This window comes from Camponotus vicinus, unplaced genomic scaffold (genome assembly GCF_025532165.1).
Source record: "Camponotus vicinus isolate PSW18456_S1 unplaced genomic scaffold, iyCamVici1.0 SCAF_3, whole genome shotgun sequence".
Lineage (NCBI taxonomy): Eukaryota > Metazoa > Arthropoda > Insecta > Hymenoptera > Formicidae > Camponotus > Camponotus vicinus.
This window is the reverse complement of record NW_028141967.1, coordinates 22,360,503-22,387,141: the sequence shown is the minus strand read 5'-3', so window position 1 is coordinate 22,387,141 and position 26,639 is coordinate 22,360,503. Positions and strand designations below refer to the sequence as shown.

Sequence of the window (26,639 nt, the reverse complement as noted above, 5' to 3'; positions counted from 1 at the left end):
AAAGTATTTGTACGTATTTTTTCTTAATTATATTTCTCTGTTTCATAATAAACAATTGCAAAAATGTTTTACGTTATGAGAAAGCCATTTACTTTATTGAAATGTTTGAAATGTTTGTACGCGTACTAAAGAATCATTTAAATGATGAAACGTACAAACATATGCAATTGCGACTTTTATTACGTATAAAAAATATGTAAATAAAAAGGAGAAATATATCTTTAATTATTTTTACGTATAAAATATATCACTAATATGTAGATAAAAAGGAGAAATATATTTTTAATTATTTTTCAATTCTTTATCAGCGATAAATATATATTTAGCGGCTTAATCTATCACGAATATGTCTGAAAATAAAATGAAGAAGGAACGAAAGAAGCTTGTGATTACCAAACGTGAAGCAAGGAAGTTACTACGATTATTTCCCGCCAGCAGTATCGTTCTTGGAGTTGTTAGTTGGCGAGATCACACTCGAGAGCGGTGTACTAGAGGAGACCAGAGAATGGAGTGACGTGTGTATCAAAGGCGACGAGAGAAAGAGAGAAAGAGAGAGGAAGAGAGAGAGCAAGAACGGAAGGGAGGATGAGTGGAGGAGAGGTTCAAGCACCATTTGACCGGTCTCTGAATCATCGTTAAGCGACCGTTACACGACGGCTCGTTAAATCGCACGGCTAAATGTGGGTGGGTCGGATAAATCGCACGTCTACAGGGCGCTACATTGGCAGAATTGTTTTCGCGCGCGCAGCGAAACACCAATTGGAATTGGCCGCGATTTCTCTTACCACGATCGTGCCCTTGCCTTTGAAACCTTCAGCTCGACAATACGTAATCGGCTTCAAAAGTTTTCGAACTCAATCTAAGGACGCGTTTCATCTCATTGTGTAATTAATAAATAATAAATAACTCATAATTTTTTTCATTCTGAGTTATTTAAAATGTGTTATCAAGTGCAACAAGATTTTTGTTATAAAGATGTTAAAAAAATGTATAACTCAGATAAATGTTTCACGTATTTTAAAATAAATTTATGTAACATATTTTTTTTTAGACATTTAAAAAATTAGGATGCACATGATAGTTTGTAATATTATCTATTAACTCAACTTGTGTGTGTTTAATGAATAATGATCGTTTGAAAATAAGCAATCGTGCTGTATCGATCATCATAATGTTAGGGTGACGTGTGAATATATGACGTGGGAGAACCGGAAGTCACCAATTTCAGAAACAAGCTCGAAGCACTCTCCTTAAGTAAGATTCCAATTAAGACTATCAAATAATTAACATTACTTCAAAAGTCTCGACCCTCCCTAACGGTTGGCTCTCGTTGTTTTTTGTTTAAATATTTTCCTTAAATATATTTCTATTATATTTTAAGCTCACAAATAACATTCTAGAAAAATGCAATTTACGGAGATACGCAGAATTTAATATAAATTATTTTAACGTCTCTCTCAAAATTTTTGTTCAGATATTTTCATAATATAAATAATCAAGAATGTCGCATTTCACGTTGCAGTTCTCTGAAACGTGAAATTGATTAAATATAAAAATACCAATTTAAATTGCATGTGGGCGTGTGTGCACCCACAGTGTGTTTTAAAATTATTGAACAAAATTATCTCTACAAAATTTTATATCAAACGAAAAACTCCTCGCTATTAAAGAGAGGTGCTTGCTTTCTGTCCTAATTATGTATATTCGAACAGGGATTAGTTCCAACATCAGTGCACGTAATGAATAGGAATGTTATACTTGTTATGCAGACACAACTGGTTCTGTTTGTTAGATAGACGAGGTTAATTCTTGCAACGACCGTAATTACAAGCTCGGATGCGCTTCTAAAAAAAAAATGTGCCATTGGGAAGCGTAGACAGTAATTTGGCAATCATTAACGATTCTTACGGTTAATGCGGAACTATGTATATATCGAAATATCCTCTCGTATAATTAAAGACAAAATGGTCGGTTTGCGACTATGCTCGTTTAACTAAAGATAGAGAGAATAAAGATGAGAATATATACCCGCTTTATGCGACACTTTCTCAAGAAGTGTGTAATAAGACGATATTTATACAACCTACGATCAATATAAATGTACAAGATAGATTCGAAGAAACTATTACTGCAAAAGATACATATTCGGAATATGTTATTATAGAGAAACTAACAACTTTTTATATATTAGACATCTCCGAATAAGAGTATTGAAAATATTGTTGTAATTACGTGCATGTCATTCTCGTTATACAAACTGCAATACTTTACCTAGACAAGAGAAAATAGTAGGAAATTTATAGAAGGCTAAAGCAATCGCGGTAAGTGAATTCCTTATTTTGAGAGTAGTTATAATAAATAGAAACTTTTTGTAAAGAATATAATAAATATATAAATATATATTATTATAAATATATAAATAAGAAAAAACAAAAAATTTTCTTTACAAAAATATAATTAATAAAATATATAATATAATTTAAAAAAATATAATAAAATAATAAATACAATAAATATATAATACATTATTTTTAAAACTTTCCTTGAAAAAAATATATAATAATTACTTATAAATATTGCGCGATACTGATTATTTTGATATTAAGATTTTGTAATAAGTGAGTTTGAAATGAAAATACAAAAACCAGCGGAAAGACACGTATATAAATGCAACAGACTTGTGTAATGTGACTTGTGTTCACATGTGAATTTATAACGAAGTGGCACTTTAGGTTGTTGTATTTTAAGCAGAAGAACATGAAAAGCTTCACAGGAGGATAGTCATTTTAAATTCATCCGGTGAGGAAGGAGAAACAAGAAAAAACAAGGAACTTTTACAAGAGACATCGACAAAAAAGCACACACCTGTGGAACGCTAATGATTATGAGAAGCGACAAAGAAGGTAGCTCGAAGTCATAAACGAAGACAGTTTCCCTTCTATCTAGAATAAGTGCAATCTATGGATAGCACGAAGAAAGAGATGCACAATCATTTTAACTTCAAGTTCTCTAAATTTACAATTTCCAAGAAGACTGAAATAAAGTTAAGATATGCAAACTATGTAGCAAGCATGACCTGGTTAAGTCAAATCAATTTAATTGACATTTCTCTCAGAAAATAAAATTATATTTTAAATTATATTGTCAGCATTATATATTTTTATATTTTTACGCGTCAAGAGAGAAAATATAAAATAAAATATAAAATAAAATTATTATGTAAATGATTTATGCTGCTTGTTCTTTTTATTGCTTTTTATATTATTGCTCAACATTAAAGTGGAAAATGAAATATCCTATGTATAATATAATTATGGTTTAAGATTTTTTAAGACTTAATAAAATTTTCATTATTCTTAATTTAATATATTTTCTTAATGCTATAAAAATGTCCGTGAGACCAAGTTTAAGCTCCATTCTTCATGAAATATGAGAAGGAAAGAGAATACCCGACTCTCTTAATAGCGGCAGAAATAATTACGCCTAACGGAAATCGGGGGCAACATTATAACGTCGCCCGCATGCGTCATCTTCTTGTATTTGTACCATGATCGAGTGCCTTAAGAATCTTATACAATGCGACCCGCAGGACATGAATCGCGGATGCGAGCGCAACATAAAAAAAGAAAAAAAAAAAAAAACGATACGCTTTTACGTAGGATATGAATGAGCTTGTCACAAAATATATCTACAATGTATGTGTTCATAAAGATAATTTTAAGATTATAGTTTTTAATTTTGACTTAGAAAACATATTCTTATAAGAGATATGTATATTTCTGTTACATTGCTTAAAATTTGTAAATTTACGTAAAATTATTATTTATATTTAAATTATTATTTTTTAATACATATAATTGTTTTATATATTTATTCTCCATAATTATATTATCAATTTTCTAAATAGTGTATATTTTTTAGATATAAAATAATCAAAAATAAAAACAATAAATAATTATAAGATGATTATTCTAACATAAATAAAATTTATTCTAATTAAGATTTTTTAATTTTTATAATTTTGGCGCATTCAGGATTAAGAAAAATATGCAAAGAGAAGATAATAATAACAGTAATAATAATAATAATAATAATAATAATATAAAGCGCGTTTCTGCAGTTAATATAATTAAATTGCAGAGTATTTCGGATAATTCGCTGGCTCAAACCTCCGGCCAAAGTTAACAATAACAAATTTTATTATTTTTCCGGGGTACGAAATGCGATTAAGGTTCAGAGCGGTTGTGCGCGTATCACGGTTATTATTATAATTAACATACGGCCGCCGCAATGTTAATTGCTAATTGTAATGCGGTTCGTTGCGCGAACAATTTCTCACGGTGAAGTAATAAAGAGCGACCGTACACTTTGTGCTAACTTAGCCTTTAGGATTACCTGCATTATACTGTAGCCAGTTTCACTCGCTCCTCGTTCTAAGAAGAGCCTAAGGGCGAATTTATGCAAATTATTCGCAAATTACTATAGAGCGGAATAAAGTGGCTAAACTTTGATAACAAAGCCATTGACACGAATTTGTCGATTATTTCCCGATAGAAATGTGAAACTTTGCAAGCAAATATTCAGATATAATAAAATCTGTTTTTCTATTTAAATCTATTCTTGTTAATAAATACTTTGAATCAAGTTTATTTTAATGGGATTTCAGTTTGAATTTTATATCAAGATTTTATTTTATTTCCAGATATTTGATATAATGCAATAAAAAACGTAGATAAATGATTGCAAGTTTTAGTGACTGAGATAAATGAGAAAAGCAAGAAACAATTGAAGAGTAGAAATAAAAACAAGATTGGATATGTCACAAGAATAATTTTAAAATAAAGGATATTTTTCGCACAAAACGTATTCTTTCATCATTAATCACGTTCTATATTTCTTGAAGCTCTTATGATGTATTTTTATTTCAAGTCTTCAAATTGTTTCGTTTTTCTTCCGCTTATTCCAATCTATTAAAACTAGCGGATACATTTATTAGCATTTTTTATTACATTTATCAATCGTTATTTCACGAAGAATTCCGAAGTCTTTTCCCGGCTTCGCGTCTCGAAATATATTTTGCAAAAGCAATGAAGGATTTATGGTTGCGGCAGGTTGTGAGGAAGGAAAATGCTATGTCGAAGCTGCACCTCTCGGCCTTGTGATTAATCTTTCAACGATGGCCGGCGGCCCCTGAAATTTACTTTCATGTTACGTTACACATCATCGACTACAATGTAGAACGGAACACAACGGCTGCGATAACATAAACACAGGATACAATTTTAATGTGAAAGAAAGTGCCGCGCGAGTGTCAAAGGTTTATTAATTTATGGAAGCTGATTTCGCTTCATTTATTGGAGACGCGATATAAAAAACCCGGGAGCGATGTTTCAAAGCGCGGAGAAAATCTTCCGCCCGTTAGAAGAAAACTTTCTTAATTACCCTGTCCGCGTGACAGGAGCTCTCGCAGGGTGCTCATTTATGCATTAACGACGTAATTTTTATGCACGTAATGGTACTCGAGTCAAGGATGTCTATCATAAGATGATTCTTGCTAAATATGTATAATGAAGCGTCCATTTTTAACATGACACTATTTTATATAGTTAGATGCAATTAAATCTTTTTAAGTAATCAATTTAAAAATTCTAAAAATTTAAATTGTAGCAAAACTGTCTGGCACTGCGAAATATGCGTTTTTTTTTTAAGTATATATTATAATATTGTTATAATTGAACTTGTTCATTTTATTGTTTAATTTATGTCCTAAAATAAATTTTACCTCACATCATTTAATTTCCAATTTCTTTTGCGCAAAATCGAATTAAGATAAAAATCTCTAGCACTTTGCGCGATCAATCATAGGCAATTCAGGCAATACCACTAGTAATACACATTAGTGAGCAACACGCCAATGTGCTATTTATGTGATATTCAGCTTTCTAAAGCGTCGTGAAAAGAGCGGAAATTATTTCTGACTCGTTTCACTGCGGTGAGGTTGTTTACAACGACGCACGTTGTGTCAGAGACATCGATCGATATACATATCGGGTACGTATAGCCGATATTTATAATGTTAAACGGGAGTCCGGCTCTCTCGCTTATTTGCGGCATAACGCAACGTCCCATATTGTTCGCCGAGACGGTTTTCACAGTGAAAATGACGTTACTGCAGCAGACACGTCTTTTACACAGGCGCCTATTAAATGCTATCAATCCGCTGCAAAAATACATGTAATATTGTTAAAATCCCAGTGACGGTGAAATATTTACGCTTTGCATTGTTTTATGTTTCGAATAAACTACGATAAATATGACGTTTGCAAAAAGATTAGTGCGATTACCATCATTTTTTTTTTCAAATGAAGGTTCGCCTTTTTTCGTCATCCACGTGCATATACAATGTCGAAATTTTTGAAATTGCCAAAAGTTAGCATTGTACAAGGCATTTACAAGGTTTCATGGTTCGAAGTGTTGTAACCTTTGAATCTACTGAAGCTCCAAGCTTCTATAAGGTTTCAAAGTCTCCGCGGTACCAAGTTGCCGTTGATTCACGTCAAAGTTTCAAGGTCCCAAGATTCCGAGACTTTTAACTTTGATGTTATCATGATCTTTAAGATCTAATATATTTTAAGACATCAAACTCGCGCGCAAGAATATTTATAATGCGATAAATGATTCTTGATCTTCCGCAATGTATACAATTTATTCGTCAAAATTATTAAACGTAACATCAACTATCGCGGACGAAAGGCCAGCCCGAATTCTACCAGGTGGGAATCGATAGAGGCTAAAATTAGCGTGGCGCACTGATTGGCGAGAAAGCCGAACAGCCGGAAACGAGATCAGCGTCCGTTAACGACGCGAGATTCCAACGATCGAAAATTGGATAAGAGCAGTTGCAGTACTTTTATAAAGTTTTGATCGTATGTAAAAAAAATAAGAAAAAAAGTATTTATCGAAAATTGTTTTTTTTTTCTAAAATTCTCTAAAAAATTTCATACATATATATTTCGTACTTAAAATATGTTAAAAATAATACATTATATATACAGGGTGGCCCATTTTAATCCATCCAGTCGAATATCTCGAAAACCAAGCCCGAGAGAGAAAAATGTTTCAGACAAAAGTTGTTTGGTTTCGATGGGGTCATAAGATGGTACCATTGGTTTGACCATGAAGAGTCATTTGAAGGTCACGTGAAGGTCACTTCAATTTTTTTAAATGGAACATCCTATATATTTTTGCACATTCTTGTAGCTCATCTCGAGAGCTTTCCAAAACACTATAATTAAGTTAGTTTTCATTAAGTACTTTCCGAGTTATGAGGCTTGAAATAATTTCTTAATTTTACATAAACCGTAAAATATCTTGTAAAATATTTATTTTTCGATTATCTTATCTTAATATTTTTATGTACAAAATAATGAGAGGAATCAAATGGTGTAAAGAAAACACATAATTGTTTCGAAAGAAAAAATGTAATTTGCAATTAACAATTACATTTTTTTTTTCGAAACAATTATGTATTTTCTTTACACCAATTGATTCCTCTCATTATTTTGTACATAAAAGTATTAAGGTAAGATAATCGAAAAATGAATATTTTACAAGATATTTTACGGTTTATGTAAAATTAAGAAATTATTTCAAGCCTCATAACTCGGAAAGTATTTAATGAAAACTAACTTAATTATAGTGTTTTGGAAAGCTCTCGAGATGAGCTACAAGAATGTGCAAAAATATATAGGGTGTTCCATTTAAAAAAATTGAAGTGACCTTCACGTGACCTTCAAATGACTCTTCAAGGTCAAACCAATGGTACCATCTTATGGTCCCCTCGAAACCAAACAACTTTTGTCTGAAACATTTTTCTCTCCCGGGCTTGGTTTTCGAGATATTCGACTGGATGGATTAAAATGGGCCACCCTGTATAAAAGACGAGTTGTGTGATATAAGCTGTGATAAAATACTTATAAAATTTCAATAAGTGAAGCTATCAAAGCTGCTTTTGATTTAAAACGGTCGATGCTTGCTATTTCTTTTTTATCATTAAAGCTGCACGCATATTTTTCCTCTTATCGGAAACGTAATTACGTCGAGAACAAAATTTCCTCTCGGCCTATCGACCTTTAGAGAACGCAGCCATGTGCTCGGGGGAAATTTTATTTTTTGCTCATACATGTCTAGGCCGCGGTAGAAATAATTAAACAGCGCGACGCAGCGCGACGCGACGTGACGTGCCTTTCCATTCCCATTTCTTTCTTCAACGTCGGAGAGGAAAGCGTCGCGGCGCCCGACGCCCGGCGCCGCACGCGCTGACAGACGGGGACAAGAGAATCGTGCACGCACGCGACCTTCCGCACGATCAATATCGTTGTCAGACTCAAAAGATGGTCGCGACTTTTCGCGCTTCTTCGCCCCTCGGTCGTTAGCTTTTTTTTTCATTCGCTTGTGCAGACGTAAAATGCAGAAAAAAGCATCGGGTTTCGTAATTAAAATCAAAGTAACGGGTGAAATAAATTTAATTGCGCGTTTAATAAAGACGGGAAAAGGTTAAATAATACGTAAGCGTGCGATAAACTCGCGACGAGACGTCTACGCGTACACGCGATCCTATCGTTTATATTTTCTTTTTTAAATCCGCGTCAAATGCGTCTCCCGACGATATTCGCGAACGCGATATTTCGCTCGAGCTTTTCTGCGCGCAACTCGCACTGTGACCTTCCTCTCCGCCGTAGCTCTAAACCTGCCCGTATAGCACTTAGCCGTGTAACGTCCTCTCACACGGGTACACACATCCCTCTTCTCGCTAAAATAAGCCCGTATTTTTAGAATGTCGGCACGTATCGCGTAGGTGCCGCTTTTCCCTGTATACAACGCCAACCGTCCGGGGATATATTCGTCTCCCTCTACGCGACCTTCGATTTTCTTTAATCCCGAACGCCCACAAATCCTTTGATCGCAACCCTAATGCGAAAATTTACCCCATACAGCGAGACTCGCGCGCAAATTTTTTTTATTCCTCCATGTTATCTTCTTAATTCGATAATGACTGATTAAAAATATTATTATGTAATTTTAACTTCTAATTTATATTCAAATAATAAGAAAAGGGATTAAGAAAAATATACATAATAATTTTAAAACAGCATAAGTCTCATATTCAAACATGCTATAAATTCCATTGAAATGTAGATATGAATTGATCTATCAATTTTAATATAAAATGCATTTGTGAAAAAAAATCAAGTCATAAGAGGAAGCAAACATTCCTCGATATGCATGCCAGAGAGCATCATTTAGGAGGAAAGGAAGGAGCTTGGAATTTTTCGTTTTCAGGGCGTATCAACTCTTCCGTTCGCCTTTCTGCGCTATCGTATAATTTGCATGAGGAGCAGCCGCGGGCCGCGGTATCCTAAGCACGTATTAAGCGGCGAGCGCGAGATTAATCCGGAAATACTGCAGGCAGCGCGCGGCGATTTACGTATTTATGTGCCCCCGAGAGAGGAGGATCCGGCGGGAGGTACGTACACCTTGCAACTCGCACAGCGCGATGAATTATCGCCGGCCTGCAGATCGCGCCGAGGGATCACATGAGTCACTCGAGTCAAGTATAACGCGAATCTCGAACAATAAATTATAATACACACGACGGTACATCGCGCGAGTCTTAGAGAAATACTACACGCGATGGATTTCTAGGGAATCGGTCAGTGAATTATTTAGATTTCGGAAATTCCGCGAGAGAGAAAACGACGGCTTGATTCTAACCAGCGCGAGGCTGTAGTCTGTTTATAGAGTGGAAGGATCGCGGCTTGCCTCGTCTATGACTTCTTTGATAAATTCAGCGTCGATTTAATTCTCGAGCATGATTCGTTATCGCTCCAAGATTATGGAAATACTTGAACGTGTACCGAGCGATCGTAAAATCCTCGATCCGATGCGCATCGAATTGACGACTTTGCTCTACATCAATCGTCATGTACTCGTCTATTCGTAGAACTTGTAACAAGTTCCTCGATAAATTATCCAAGGCTCATCGTGCGCGGAATTACAGTACTTCGCCAACGGATTCATTACATATTCCTGCAGGTGCCACATCACCGAAGACGCTTGTTAGACATCTAACGGCGTTACCTTCTTAAAGAATAACCTCTCGGATAACCCTTGCGGTGAATAACATCCGATATTAATTGCGAGATTAATTGCCCCTTACGACGCGTAGAGATATGGCCGCAGGGGGAGAAATAGGAGATTGGAATTTACATAGATAGCCTATCGCGATTATAAAATCTCCAAGTACAGGAACTCGAAGATATCCTCATCATATATTTGTAATAAGAAGATGTAATAAGAAAATATGTCCTTCTTTCATTAAATCTACCTTCTATTTTTAATCATTATCGGAAAAATTTTCTTTGATATTAGAAATTATATCACCTTTTTTTCCCCTCATTTTTCTACAGCCTTAAAACCTACATTTTCTTTTAAAAATATACATTTAATTTTATTTCTAAATTTAAGAAAACGTTTTTATTTATTTAATTCAAATTTTAATAAAATTTTTAATTTTATATAAACCATTTTTTAATATAAATGTATTTATATTAAATATATATATTTTCCGTTCCTTCCTCCTATTTTCCTTCCTTCATTCTTTCATAATCCGTTTCTCTCTTTATAATTTCTTTTGAAATTAATTTAAATCTCTAAATTTAATATTATATTTATTAGTGGTTTCCTTAATTTTACTTTATTTTACTTTCTTCTCAAATAATTAAATAAGAAAAGTTTAAATATCATATACTTTAAGTATAAAACTTTTTCTTCTCTTTATTTTTTCAATCTTATCTTCATTTTTAATATATTTTTATATCTCATCTTTTTAATCTAATAATTTCTATTTTTTATATTTAAATAAAACATTTGAAAAAGTAATTTTGAATAAAATTTAATTAATGTTTTCATCAATTTGGAAAATTGAATTTATTTTATTTTTCGTTAAAAATACATTCTAAAGACATATCTATGTTCCCTTACCTTTAATCGTTATATATAAAATGCCTTTCGTATCAGAAATTAAACTTTATCGATTATATCGAAAATTCTGAAAATAGAATGCCAACTTCGTAGAGAGATGAGTGATCTAGCTTGGTATTACGGAATTCTTCGAACCTCGTTCGACATTCGCCGATCAGGCGCCCCTTTTATAAAGAAAATATGCAAAAACTCTCGCCTCGCGTTCGGTATGCGAAACAATGCGTCATTGTGCACCGACGCAAATTGCGCGAGTTTACTCATATTAGAAGCGGAATGCGCGTCAGCGTAAAACGATAAAAGTTGACAGCAGTAATTAGTTTTTATTTACGGACTCACACTTTGTAATTCTGTGACGACAATGGACAACTAAACAAACGCGACCATTTTCATATCACAACTGCGATAATCGTTACGACACGTCATCTCCTTTTCCTCTTCCGCCTTCTTTCTCAGTCTCTCTCTTTTTCTAGAATATATTTTTCTTTCCCCCTTATTAAAACATTTCTCACGATTGCAGTCTATTTCCAGCGTAAAGTAAAATAAGATATTGACTTGCAAAAGATGATATTATTGGAATAACTTTCTTCAATATAAGAGATGTCTCGCGATATAAACATTATTATAAAACAGAAATGTTTATAGAACAGAAGTGTTTATAGACCTTTCTTAGCTTGCTCTGCGAAATTGTATTCTTTGAGATTATGATGCAAAGTCGTAAAGAGCGAGCTCGCACTGACAAGTAGCGTAAAAGCCTATACGTTACCCTGAAGATATAATGCTCGTAATCTCGTGGCGCGGGTACTTGCAAAATTTACGACTTCTTCACGGTACTCTGCCGGAACGCTACAATACTCACCTGAAAGAAAAAAAAAATTTCGTTTAGTATAAGTGCATGCGCATGCCAAAGCATGGATGACAAACATCCAATTAATCTTCTATAATATAAATCAATCTTCCATGATATCTATATATTATAAAACAATCACAGCAGCATTATTTATTACAATGTTTATTACGCAAAGACTATGTATTTTGTGCTTTTACTAATGTCATTTTCTTGAGAAAATATAATAATAAATATGATGTAATTAATTTATTATTTTTTTTCTCTCTTCTTTATTATATATATTAAAACAAAGTTTCCACTTCCTGACTGTAAAAGTTGAAGTTAATAAAATTATATATTAAAACAAAGTTTAATATCAAGTAATATATGCTTCGAGAGAGAATAGATATAAAATATTTATATTGGTAGTTCAAAAAAATTCTCTATATTTAAAATATTTATAATTAGATAATTAGGAAAATATTGCTTGACTTAAGGATAAATGCCAACAAGTCATCTGCAGCAGTTTTCTATAGGAAAAAGATTATATTTTCTAACTAGTGCATGCCAAAAATACACAATATTTATTTCAGAGTAGATACTGCAAAGACAAAAGATGAAAGGTGTTCAATAATCGATATTCATGACATGTTCGATATTACAATAACGGCTATATCAATGACGTCCGAAAAAAAATGGATTTGCATCCGAAATTTTCCCATTTTAAATACGCTATTTTTTGACTAGCAAAAATATGAGAAATGAATCGGTAGCATTGAAAATTTTTCTGCAAAAAATTAGTTCTCGCTTGAGAGAGGTCATAACAAATGAAATCTGATGCAAAACTGTAAATTAATTCGGAGAAAGGTTATCGCATATATGATCGAAAAAATTAACAATTCCCTCGTAATGTATATCTTTTTAACGTTAAAAATAGTATGAAAAAATTAGGAAAAAAATTTCCTAATTATAAAAGAAAACAGTATTCTTAATTAATTATTAAGCAACAGTCAAATATGTACTTTGCATGTGTTTTGTTGAATATTGAGAAATAGATTTGAAAAGAAAAACAAAGTATAATGGTGTGTGTGTGAAAAGTCAAGCTGATAATTATCTCAAAGTTTTAATCAAAATGAGGATTGGAGTAAACCGCAGAGTTGTGATAAAGTCGTAAAACTGATAAAAATGTAATATAAGAACATTACATTCTGTAAATAAAATGTAATGTAGGGTAAAAAGTAAAATAATTAGACATAATAATATATAAGATATTACATATAATTACTATAATTATATTACATTTAAATATAATCATATTTATCGATTACTCCGCGCAATTATATCCGAGAGAATGTAATTAAAAAATGTTATTTTAAATATTTTAAAACGATCGCACGGGCAATCGCGATCTTTACATCGTGATTAATTTCATCGTCCACCTTCCTCCCGGCGATAATGAAACGTCTAATCTAAACGCATGCACGTGGAGCGAAGGAAGAAAGGGGAGACAAAAGCGGGAGGGAAAAACCAAATGTTTTGCATCGCGCAATACCATTGTCCGATCTCAACAGATAGCCGGAAACACGCAACGAAGCGAAACTTCCGGCGAAACCGACACCCGTGCGGCATACGCGGTCGCGCAAACAAAACCGCACGAGAACTCACCGCGGTCGATACGCGTTCGCGACGCGGATATTAAGCGGCGAAGTCGCACGACGCAGAAATACGACACGGTCGTGTAAAATTGCCCCTCCCCTCCCCTCCCTCCCCCCTTTCTTCTCCTCTCATTGATGTTATAACGTGCATTTATGCAAACAATCGGCGAGTACGAGACAATTTATCGGGAGCCTTAATGCACGAGAGCGTGTCCCTCTCGTTACTTCCGTTCTTTTGACAGCTTTTAATAATAATTCTGTATTTTTTGCCGCGCGACTGTATTTTTTTCTCTCATTCCCGCCAATATCGATGAAGATGTAAAAACAGCGCAAACTTTTCGCGGTATGTAAAGAAAAATAAAAGAAACGCATGCAACAGAAACTTATGAATACATTTGCATCGTTAAATTTCTTCTCTTGTTCGTTCTTTGACGCGCCTAAGAGCGCTTATTATCTTTTTCCGGACGTGAAATGGGTTTCTACGTCTGTCGTAACAACGATGGAAAGTGTAACGACGGAGTCGGAACTTTGGAAGGGCGCGGAAACGAGGGGACGCGTTGCGTAAGTTAATCGCCATCAATTTAGCCAACGCACCTGGCGTAAGAGAGGGACGTTGCAGCCGCGGTAAAACAACGAATCGCGCATCGCAATCGTTCGATGGGGAATTCAGTAACGACGGTCTGGAAGTGAGCCAAGGACGCGCCACCGTGAAATCCGCAGGTGTGCAAACGACGAGAATAGAAACGAAATTGTCGAAATCTTGCTAAAAATATTTGAATAAAAATCAACGTGACGAAATGTAAATAAATGGATTAAAATAATTGATTTACATACAATTCAATTACTTATTTAAAAATCGGAGAAAAATAACTTAATTATTAAATTTAAATTTTTTATTTAATTATTTAATTAATTTGTCCTTCTTAAAAATGCATTTATGCTATTTCAAGCTGTCCATGTGTGAATGTTCTTCGATATAAAATTAAAAAGTTATGAAAACCTAAGATGTAATACGGATATATACGGTTGAATTTCTCGCGAAATTAATCGCTGATATAAATCAGATAAGTCTCTTAATCGCGTGATGACTCAGCAAGTGGTTGTTTCTTCTCGAGAGATTCGCGCTTATCTTAATTCGGCGTAGGTCGTAAACGTGAAATTTATGGACACGTACTTCCTCATTGAAACGACGACTTGACAAGCCTGGGAACGCTGATTACGTAAATCATGCTACATATTTCGCTGACAGTCCGTAAATTTCAAAATTTACATCATCCACGCAATATCCTCGAAAAGCGTTTCTCCTCCTCCTCTATCGCAAAATTAATATTTCGATGTTACGAGAGTTCATAATTAACGCGACTGCATCGAACATATCATAGCTCTCTCTTTTTCCTCCGCCTCCTCGATTCAATTAGAGCCTCGCATCAACGTGTAATACGCGGATTACGCCTTTGGACGAAAAATAGATCGCGTTCAATACTGCAACACTCGCGACAGCAGCCGTGCATTAAGCATGAACGAGCGATATTAACGGACGATCAGTCATTGTTATTACGAGCTAATTAAAAGTTGTATCGATCAGGCAGGATCTGATTTTCTCGTTTCGCGTCGTCGACCCGACGCCGTATGGATATTCCACGGGTCATTGCAAATTATTTGGCAAATCTAGCGCAGTGTGCGTGAATGTGCGTGCGTGCGTGCGCGCCCATCGGTTTTACACCGTTCAAAAATCGAGCGACAAAAAGCCGCGACCTAATCGATCGCGTTAGCGAGTGTTACGCGCGAGTTAATACGCGAGTAAAATTGTGTTCGCTGAATAATACATGGCGAACGTGGGCGGGGGAGAAGGGGGGGAGGGTTTGCTTTTTGCCGCGCGATGACTAAAGCGCACCGTCGACCTTCGCGTGATCATTTTCGCCATTTCGTTAGATATTAATGCGGCGAGTGTATCATCATCGTTCGATTTAATAAACCCGCCCCGATCCATCGAGAGCTCCTGTTTGCGCGATTCGATAGCAATACCGCGATAACTGTATGTGTCAATATTTTCTCGTGTCGAGAGACACTCGACGTTCGCTCCAATATTCGCGAATTACGCGGTAAAAAATGCATCTGTACGTAAAATATCATTTTACGCAATCATTAGAATCATCTCCGATCGATCTGATCGGATACAATCGAGTAGCAATAAAAGAAAACTAACTACACTTGGTTGATTTAATAAAATCGACTTTGCTCTAAGAATTTTGCATACTCGAAGCGTGCATATACATATTTAATTACAACCTTTGATTAGTGATTGACTCGATAAGCGTCATATTCGCAGCTGTATAAATTGTGATTCAGGTAGTGGATAAAAAGACACATCTATGATAGAATTATATAATTTCCAGCACATTAGAGATATCGAACGAGATGTCAAACGACCTCGATCGTGTTCTTTGAAGCGACAGCGCGATCTCAATTCGCACTGCGTTCCGCTCGCGCGAAAATTCTCACGAAGTCAGTGACCTCTTGACCTACCTCGACGACGGTGAGCGCCCTTTCACCCTCTTTCTCTCTGTCTCCATTCTCTTTGCCTCCCTCCCGCCCCTGCATCTTTCCGTCATCGGTTTCGCGGTGCTCTTATCGCGCCGGACTTTTCTTCGATAGGACAGCTGCCAAACGATAACCACACCAAGGAATATTGTTCGTGCACGAGAAACACGTGTGTATGCTTCGTGTATTCCACTGGTGTAAATCGACAGTGTCTCTGATTTCCCGCGCGTGCGATACCAGGCGTTATTCAGATGGCCCGGTACGGCTCAATTCGAAATCGTGTCACCGCTTGAATAAGTCGAGATAAAAGGGCAGAGAGGGAAAGAGAGGAGACAGTCGCAATCTTTATGAATGGAACATTACGGAGATGGAATAATGTAAAAATGCGATGAAAAAGAATACCGTGTAACTTTCAATACAGAACGGAATCGTGCTCCCAATTAGATAAAGGAGATATATTCGACAATAAAGCTCGCTGAAAGATTGAACTTTCCAGTGTCACTCGATATCAGCTTTTTTCATGCAGAGAGCAATTTAAAATTATCGCATTTTTTCCCATTTGCTATTCCGATGGAGAGAAATGATTTTATGTAGAAAAGATATATCAACATAATTATCTCTCATTCGAGTGGAACTTTTTACAGACTTTTCCTGCATTAGGCCGCAAGAAAGAAATTTACAATTGATATCGGTGGAGCGGAAGGGCTTCGAAAGCACCGTTACTTTTTTTTCTCAGGTTCCGAAGAGAAAAAAAAAGAAAGATATGGGGACAATAACTGGCAGGTGTTGCTGTTACTTTCGAGCAAAGCGATTCTTTATCGACACAAATGTGTATACGACTACAAATTTAAAATCATTGGAAGAGTCGACCATGTGTCACGATCTTTATTTTCCGGTCGGTTCTCACGATCTCCACAGGCAGTGAATTCACATTCAATCGATCGAACTGGATAGAATGTAAACTTGGCAAAGAAAATAAATATGCGTACGAGAAATTTAGTAACTCGATTTAAAAACAATTTAAAACTTTGCACAAATATGGACCAGCTAATTTCAGCTGGTAACTTTTATTCGTACAACGTTTTAAATCAATTTAAAATCGACAAATAAAAAATAATCGAACATAATATTATTAATAAGGATTTCACTCGCAGAAAGTTAGGCAATATGAAAATCACGCCAAAGTAAAAAATACCGAATAACTTGTATATTTATTTTTAGCCTCATGTTTAACCCGCATCAATCAATTTAATGCGGCATGTTTCCGGTGAGATTAAAAAATGCCGAAAGTTGACTCGCGCTGAGAACAAAAATCTGAAAGTTTAGTATTATTAAATATTATTAAGTATTAAGGAAGACATATTACAAAAATATTTAAATAAGGAAATAAAAATATAGAGAGACTAGAGAGTTTTAACCAAACTATATGTATATATAAAAAAATTTATCGCACGAAATATCAGGTTGACAAATACTGGTTGTCAAGTTACGGAAGCGATTTAGGCATACGATGTGATTTTATATCGTTCTTTCATTTTGACCAAATTTCTTTCGGCATTTTCTCTATGATAACGAGGTTATTTGGGATTATCGGACCGAGAGTTAGGGGTCCCAAGCAGACGTTTACGAGCGACCGGATATACATATTCGCATGTATATACACAACGATGTGAAGTGGCCTAACTCTGACTATACTCGAGCACGAATATATCCTGACGGATGCTCGAGCGAGCGTTTACGCGTTGCCGCGCAAACCCCATCAGGGAGATTACGGGCTGCGAGCATCAGCGTCGGCTGGGATTCGATTAAGGACGGCAGCTCGAGCAGCGCAAACCAGGGGCAAACTGTAGAGATTGGATCGTCGAGTGGTTACCGAGGATTTGGCAGAGCGAGTTCGTCGAAATCCGCGTCGAACTCCACCGCGAATTGATTGAGTCTTATTACTCCAAGGTCAAAAGGGTGGCGATCGAGCCTCTATATATCTAGATATCTTATCTTGGCGTTGTCGCCGAGTATGCTTGCAATCGTCGTAGGATTGGCATGTTCACTTTAACGTAATTAAGCGATACACGTGACAGTTCCACTTTCAATCTTCAACGTTGAATTCCTGGGTAATCAAGCGTTAAATTAAATTCCTATTAAGATGTAATTTTCATAGAGCTATGGTTGAATTTTTAAGCATATCGTTTTGTCTATCGACAGTAAAATAATTAATTGTAGAAATAATTAGTGATATATATAAAAGTAATTACAAAATAGAAATGTGAAGAAAGTATTTTTTATTTAAAGTAATTCTCTGAACGTTTCATAATGTCCTTTTCAGACTTTTCAGAGATATAGAGTACATTTAAAGTTAAATGTACCATGCACATATTGTTCCTCAGAACACGTAAACGTAAAACTTTAATCGTAATCGCGTTCGCGGAAGTTGAAATTGCAATTGTACAAAGTTGGAGGAGTTGCCGATGACGCGACCGCGTGTGCTTTCAATCGCGCGATGCTTTTGAATGGCAAGACGGAGATGGAGAGAAGAAAGAGCCGCCCATTCGAGGAAGGCATTTGATAGTCGTCGCTTTTGGTTAACCGGAAACGCGAGAACATCCTCCGAATGTTAAAACGAGATATCCACTTGTCTACGACCTTCCGCATTAATGAATCGGCACACATTCGCGGCTCCACGACACGAAATCTCTCGTCGAGGCGCTCGTTCGGCGATTTAAATTCCGATCTCATGACACTCGTGTCATAAGGATACATCCCGACGTCTCGTGAGACCCGTAATTTTTTTGCAAGAAATCTTTTTCTTAAGATAGATTTCTTCCTAAGAAATCCATCGACTTTTTTTATTATCTTTGAGACTATTAATCTCGTGCTAACTTGAATCATAAATTTCTCAAATCCTCGTAACTTGTAGTCTTACTGAAAATATAATCAACCGCCATAGTTAAATATTTTTGCAATAAAAAAATCGTGTACACATATATTATTCTGTCATTATTACCCGATTCTTGGCGCATTTAATTTCATTCGATCTTGGATTTAAAGCAAAAAATATAATAGAAGCATGTATTAATTAGTTACACTAATTTATATGTACGTTAATACATTTATCGCGATAAAATTAAACTTTATTAATTTTTATAATATTACTTTATTCACACCGTTTAATTTTCCAATATGATTTTTGTTAAAGAATAAAAATGTAATGCTCTATAGTAACGTTGCGTGTGGAACAATAGGCGCGTTTCTCTCCAACGTGCGTGGCCCAAATGATAAAAGTCTAACCAAGGACTTGGGAAATGTGGAGGCCATTTCCGGCGATAAATTCGCGTCCGACTGCGCGCGCAGAATCGCGCGTGTCGGTTTATTACTTTTAACGATTGTCGTTTGTTACGACGAAAAAGAAACTCACTAAGGGATAAATCTCGGACGTATCGAGCGCGCTTATCTGCCGGGGTGGTACTAGATAAAGAATAACGATGGGAATTAAATCGACACTTCTGTCGATATATCGGCCATCTGGCGTCGCGTCGCGTCGCGTCGTGCAACGTCGGATGAACGCGATTCGCCGTTTTCTATTTGGAATCGAGAGAGAGAGAGAGAGACGAGATGTGTTATTACATTTCTATCCACACATGTCACTTGAACATGTTTTAACCCTCCTAATAGCGCAATTTCTTTTTTACCAGAATATCTTCCGCGAAGAAAATCACAGAGCAATATGAAGAAGAAAAAAATAAATAGAAAAATAAATAAAAGAAAAACATTTCTAAATGGACTGTATCTCGACAGAATTTTACAACTTGATATATAATTATTCAGAGATATTTAACGGTAGGAATTAAAAAATTTCCAAATAATTAGAATTTTAATTAATTCTTAATTAAAAAACGTAATTAATAATTTATAAAGAATCAGATTTGCGTGTGGGAAGAATTTGTAATCGATCAGAAAGAAAGAAAAAGAGTGAAAGGCGCTTGGAGCACCCTGTATATTGCACGTTGTATAGTAAGAGGTTGACCCGTTCACTGCTAGTATGACGCGATGACGTGTTTCGCCGACTTTTCGCGTGTGTGTTAGTGAAACGAGAATTCCACATGTAATTGTCTGTAACCTCCAGTTACAGCCGCGGGTTAGCTTAAATTTTCGTTCGCAGTGAATCGAGTGTTTCTGACACTTGGTGGACATTTTTCAAATCGCATTTTCTTGTATTTTCCACGCAGCAATTTTTCACGCATGAAACAGGCCGACGTCAATTCTTGTTCGCGCCAGAATCACTCTCGCGTTATTAAAACGCGTTACGTTACGCAGTAATCGATACGGAAGATAGCAGTGATAAAATATGTACCGCGTATTTGGTAAATACTTGTAGCGAGAGAGTAATCGTTTACACAGTAAACATCGGCGATTGCAGTCCGAAAGCGAGCTTTGCATCTCTGTCGCGTGTTTAATTCCATGAATAAATTCTACTGATTACGAGACACTGTTTTATCTTAAACGACTGCGTTGAAATTACTGCACTTGCGAAAGAAAACAAAATTATTCCACACGAAGACGAAATAAAAAATTAAATGTCATCCTTTTTTAAATAACTCATCTCTCATCAAAAACAGTTTCATTTTCTGCATTTATATGAGAAACATGTAATGCACATCTCCATTATGTAATTTCTACAAAGAAAAATATTAACGTTATACCTTGACGATCGGACAGAGCATCCAAATGGGTTCGCGTTTGCTTTGAGAATTAACTTATTTTAATAAAATTGATGAGTTTCAATATTACATTAAACATTATAATCTCTCAATAATAATAATTGTATTACGCGTTGCACGGTTTACATATGTAAATTAAATAAAATCATACCAGAATTTGTACGTAATAATTATGATATTACAACACTGAATAATATTTATTGTAGGAATTAATTAACGTTTAATATTTATTGATATTGTAATAATTGTTTAAAATAAACTAAAAAATATACTAAAATCTAATATATGTAATAAAATTTAATAAATATTATTTATCATATCAACAATTATCTATAATAATTGTATTTCAATGTAAAGCGTAAAATTAAGATTTCTCGATGCTTATATTTAACGCGATATTTATATGAAACAAATATAAAGCTCGAAAAAGCTCAGTATATATAAACAACGTCAAATATTGCGAGAGAGGACTGAGCTCTTGTGACTGTGTCAAAATTTTAAAATAATATTCGCATCGCGAATTGCAATAATTTCAAATTGCTCAACGCTGCTGTTTTCCATCTCAAAAGCCGGCTCATAGCGATTTATCGTAGACAACGACGCAAACATCAACGAGAAAAAAATCACATAAATAAATTCTTCGATCGTAATTCATACATAACGTTACAGCGAAAAAAGAGGAAAATGAAGACCAATTCGAGTAGAATGCAGCGAAAGTGCGAGATCGAAATATCTATCTTTTATATCCATATTCAGTTTGTATGTTTTTTTTTTCTTTTTGTTGATTCTTGAAGCATCGAATTTTATTCACCTTGATTAAAAAAAATAATAATAAAAATCACATATAAATTCAGATCATGTGCATTATAGTTAAAATATAAAACTGCATAATCATAAATTTTCAATGAAATACACGATGGAATGTTAGAGTTGAAATTTCACGATAAAAAGTGCGAAAGGGCAGATACTATAAGAGAAAGAGAAAGCGTGTCAAGGCCGCATATTGAAGCGTGAAGGTCTAGCAAAAGTATTCTGACAAACGATCTATCGATCCGAGACAGCCGCGACCGATCAGCTGTCATAAATCTGTCGTCTACCGGAATCTAAAGCGGAATATTTCGCAAAATTTTCTCACAAGACAATCAGTTTCCGTATATACATTCTTAACGAGGGAAAGAAAAATATGCCGAGAGAAATAAAGAAGCAAAGTTTTAATGTACAAAGCAAAATGGAGCGAGGATACAGCGCTGCGAGCACTTTAATCTCCGTTTCCTTGGCTCTCGAGTCCTTTCAGAAACGTTCTACATTAAGATGTTAACACAAAGCACATTCTCCTCTTTCTCAACACAGTAAGAATCAGATACGCATTCTCTTGGCATGCGTTTACCTGAACAAAGAAAACGGCTGCGAAGAGAAACAAGATATTTTATTCTTTTAATAATACTTGACGTTTCTCGAATGCTAACACATAGTAAAAGAAGAGAAAATGTTTTCTTACACAACTTCAAATGTGCGATGAAATGTTATGATTTAAACTGCTTGTAGTTTTGCAAATATTGATTTAAAAAAGGAATAATACAATTTTTGCATAAAATATCGTTCATTGCATCAGTATTACAGTATTGCTAAATCTCTCTTTGCAAAAGTAACCTTAATTAAAGTCTGATTAAGATATTATTAATTTAATAATAATGTTGCTCTTCTGTCATATTTAAACTCTCGACTTCCTGAGTTAAAAAAATTGAAAAAAATATTTATAATAAATTTTAAAAAATGCAATTTATTTTTTAAAAATTATTTAAATACAAAATAAGCAACAGAGCAATTCAATGTATATTATATAATACTACTAAACATTAAAAATTTATTGTAATTTAATATTTTCAATCTGAAAAAAATTATTTATTATAGAGATTTTAATCAGCCAATATTTAAAATGCCAACTAAATTCACTCAACATTGATAGCTATATTACTGCAAAAAAAATCACATTTTTATAGCAGGAAGACTAACTGTAGTATCGATCTCTCCGAGTCTCTTATTTTAGATGCCGAGATACCATTTTTCTTCCACACCCGTAAAGTCCGACGACTGGCGGGGAATTTAAATTGCTCCAGACGCTAACTGTTAAAAATGATGGGCCGTGTGCTTCGGCTGTGGTGTGATAGTCCTTCGCTCGGAATAGTCGGCTCTATCCGGTTCTCCCGCGGTACATCCGTGGGATGCGCGAATCCTACACGCGCGAGCGCCTTTTATCCGCCGCGGCCTCGCCAGCCGATTGAAAAGGACCGGTTCGCGATTAATCGCTCGACTTAACTGTGACTCGACGCGACGCGTTTTTAACCCAGTTCTAGTGCGATGTGTAACACTACAATCTATCGTCTTTCTTGAAACTCTCTTGTCGCCCGCAATTTCCAAAAGCAATATTTTGATTCGTATTTAAAGATGATATAATATCGATGTGTTGGAAATTGTAATTACGGTGCCTCGATTCTTCGTGTATATTTCTATATCGAACCATGAGAAAATTATTATTTCTATTTTTGTACTATTTTACAATATTTAAAGACCGATTTTTACGGTCGTCTGGTTCTGTGAGGTCGATGATATTGATTGATTGATTGATATGATGTGTATAATATTTCAATATAAGTATGATATGGAGATTTAAAAATTGTCGCACACACGTAACAAATAAAATTAAAATTTAGTACAGTAAAAATACAATTATTACACAGCTCTGGAAGAAGGGTCTGCTAGAATAAACTCGGCCACGGAAATTCAAGAGAAGGGAAGATGGAGGAGGCTGCGGCGCTTTTTATACTTTCACTTTTGATGTTTGCCGCTAGCACGGGGATTGTCTAACTAACCTCGAAGTTACGCGAGGAGGAAATGAAAGTTAACATGCGCGGGCGTCATGTAATTGTACGTGGAAACTTTGGAATAAATATACTTTGAAGTGTAACGTATATGCGTCTTTATACGGACCATTTATTATACAAAGTACATTTAAAGACGAAAAGCTACTCTTGTAAACTTTTTTAAATAGATGTAAACATTTATTGAGAAAAATGTTTATTATAATTCTTTTCTTATTATAAAAGAAGAAGAGTTATTTTATCAAGAATCGTTATTACAAAATGAAATTCTCGAGGAGTAATATACAATAACCTAAATATCTCGAGAGAGAAATATCCTATTGTTATCGTCCTCAAACATACTAAAGTATTAGATATTATTCTTAACTTTGTGCTCACCCGAGAATTTGCGCTATCAGGAATCATACTTAGGCGGAAGAATTCTCAAGCGTACATCCATTCAAAGTCGTTCTTATATATATTTCTATATAACTTCCAACTTTTATCCTCTCATCCTCAAGTTTATATTCATTGGAGAGTCTTCTCTCTGTCGTCGAGAATTACTCTCAAGAGTTTGTGAAAATGTCAAACGCATGACAACTCAACGCATAACATTAACCATATTTACATATTGTGCGATACTAGTGCATCGACGTATACTTTTATCGACCGTAATCTTATATTTCTTGCAAGAACTACATTGTACTTGTACATCTATACGAAGTGAAAAAATACATCTATTTATGGCGAATTAAATTATAACATATAAAAAAAATATAATTATTTAAAAAAATAAAGAATGTTCAATATAAGAAGGCTGACATAAAAGTTTCCATCATTGTTCTTGCATGCAAATCAAACCCTTTGATTCAACTATTATTACTATCCCGGATATCTCATGACAGATAGCGTTGCAATGTGTCGTACATTAATAATGTTCCGTTTGATCTTATCATTCTGCGCATTCCTAATAAATCATTCATCTGCGATATCATATGTGCCGCGAATAAGTCTGTGAAACGTCAATTTTGTCATGCTCAATGTATGTCACAATTAGATTTTGAAAGCACAAGTAGAGATATAAAATAATATATATTAAATAATATATATATTTTTTATATTTTGATATCAGAGATTTAAATAAAATATCTTTTAAAGTGTCTTTAATATTACATATTTTTAATATTATATTTCTATTTCAATTAATTTCATACTATGCTAATTAATGTTGCTCATTATTAGTTTTTTTTTTTCGAAAGTATGTTTCTCGATTTTATTAACTCTTTACAACGGCTAAAGCGATTCGTGCCGCTAAGGGTTAAAGACCGTCATGCAAACGCGAGCCGTGCGTGATATCGATCTCGCGTTGGACGAATCGGCTGTGCACACGTCACGTGGCCGATGTGGAACACGCGTGGAACACAGAGCGTGCCCTCGGCGGCGGCTAAACGCGAGACCCCTTTTCACGCCAACGCGCACGCGATATTACGAGCGCTCTCGGACGAGTCGAGGGACGATCAGCCAGGCCGATCAACGAACTGCTAGTTCCTCGCGCGCAATCGACATTCAACATTTATGGCGCAATTGAGCTGCGTAATGCATCGTGGAATTTATACGTGATGACGTATCAGCCCCGGAGCAATTTTTCCAAACCCTTTCAGGTCACTCGAAGAGATTTACAGGATTTGTTTTCCTCATTATAAATCGAGGAAAATTATTTGTTGAAATTTGAGATAATTTAATGAGACTCTGCAAGAATTTCTTTAACAAGACGTAACGACTCTTTTGTTGAAACCAACTTGAAAAACCATTTATCTTCATCTTATTGCATAATACCACCGCGAGGGAGAAAGTGAAAGAAAGAATCGAGTAGAGTATGTTATTACATTATTTTCATATTTTCTCTCTGCAAAGTGTCTCACTTCTTGTTGTTAACGCGAGTTATTTAGATTTAACGTTCCTTGTAAATATCCGCGTGTCTACACGAGTCGAGATATTTATAGCGCGCATTTACCTCTTTATAGCGCGTTCTAGTCTTTTTTCATTCTTTCGAGAGTTTATAATTAATCGCAAGTGATAAATAAATAAAAAAATAATAATAATAAAAAAAAATAATAAAAAAAAAGAGCACGAGAGAGAGAAAGAAAGAGATGCCGCACATTAGCATTTCGATGGGCGGATACACGATGTATAACGCAGCTTAACGACTTCCTCTCGAATCCCAGTTACAACCGGCGCGACGAGTTGTGAGGTAACAGCACGCACGGGAAGACATACCCTTTCACTTTGGCATTTCACTCTCGCGAGATCGAGAGGCTGTCGAGATGGCACGAGGCGACGATAACGGGCGAAAGTGTAAAAAAAAAAAGGGAAGAAAAGAAATGACCGTAGAAAATTAGCCAAAGGTATAACAAAGGTATACACGATTACGTTAAAAATGAAGCAAGAAAAGTCACCTTCATCATAGAACTTTCTCTATTTTGACACAATCTTTCACCTATTGTTGTTTTCTTATATAAAAAGTTATATAAGTATAATTTATATTTCATAATGCGTCACGTAAACACATTATAATTTAATCAAGATATGAAAATCAATTTCCATTCGAGGCGGTTTCGCTTAATTATTCTGTAGAAAATTATTTCTCTTTGTGCAAACCAAACGAGCGAGCTTATGAAAGCAAATGAATAAAATTAATTAAATTAAATTAATCAAAGGTATTCTATTTATAATTATGCACGTATATGCGTGTGAATTGTGTATTCCTCGGAGATTTAACGTTATAGCGCGTGCAGCATCGTTTTTTCTCATCGATTTGCAAGGGAGCTTAAAAAAATATTGATTTAAAAATATTCATCTGTTGCAACAAATATACATAAGTGTAATATTCGCGTCAAATCGCGCTCGTACGTCGTGACGCGGAGAGAGAAATAAGACTGTCTTACGAAACGACGACTATTAGAAAGGCAGCTTGAAGTATCGAAATGCACAGAACACGAGA

The 26,639-nt window shown here is 35.0% G+C and overlaps 1 protein-coding gene across 3 annotated transcripts in view; it reads right to left on the bottom strand.

Moving 5' to 3' along the window:
* The window catches only part of Brat (tripartite motif-containing protein brain tumor), a 62,103-nt gene that overhangs the window by 13,760 nt on the left and 21,704 nt on the right, over positions 1 to 26,639 (bottom strand). Inside the window, exon 1 of one of the 3 annotated variants that reach the window (XM_083094501.1) lies at positions 11,807 to 11,890. The exons of the other annotated variants lie outside the window; for them this stretch is intronic. The gene's annotated coding sequence lies outside the window, so the exon portion shown is untranslated. Of the gene's footprint in view, positions 1 to 11,806; positions 11,891 to 26,639 lie in introns of those variants that run through there. 3 annotated transcript variants of the gene reach the window in all.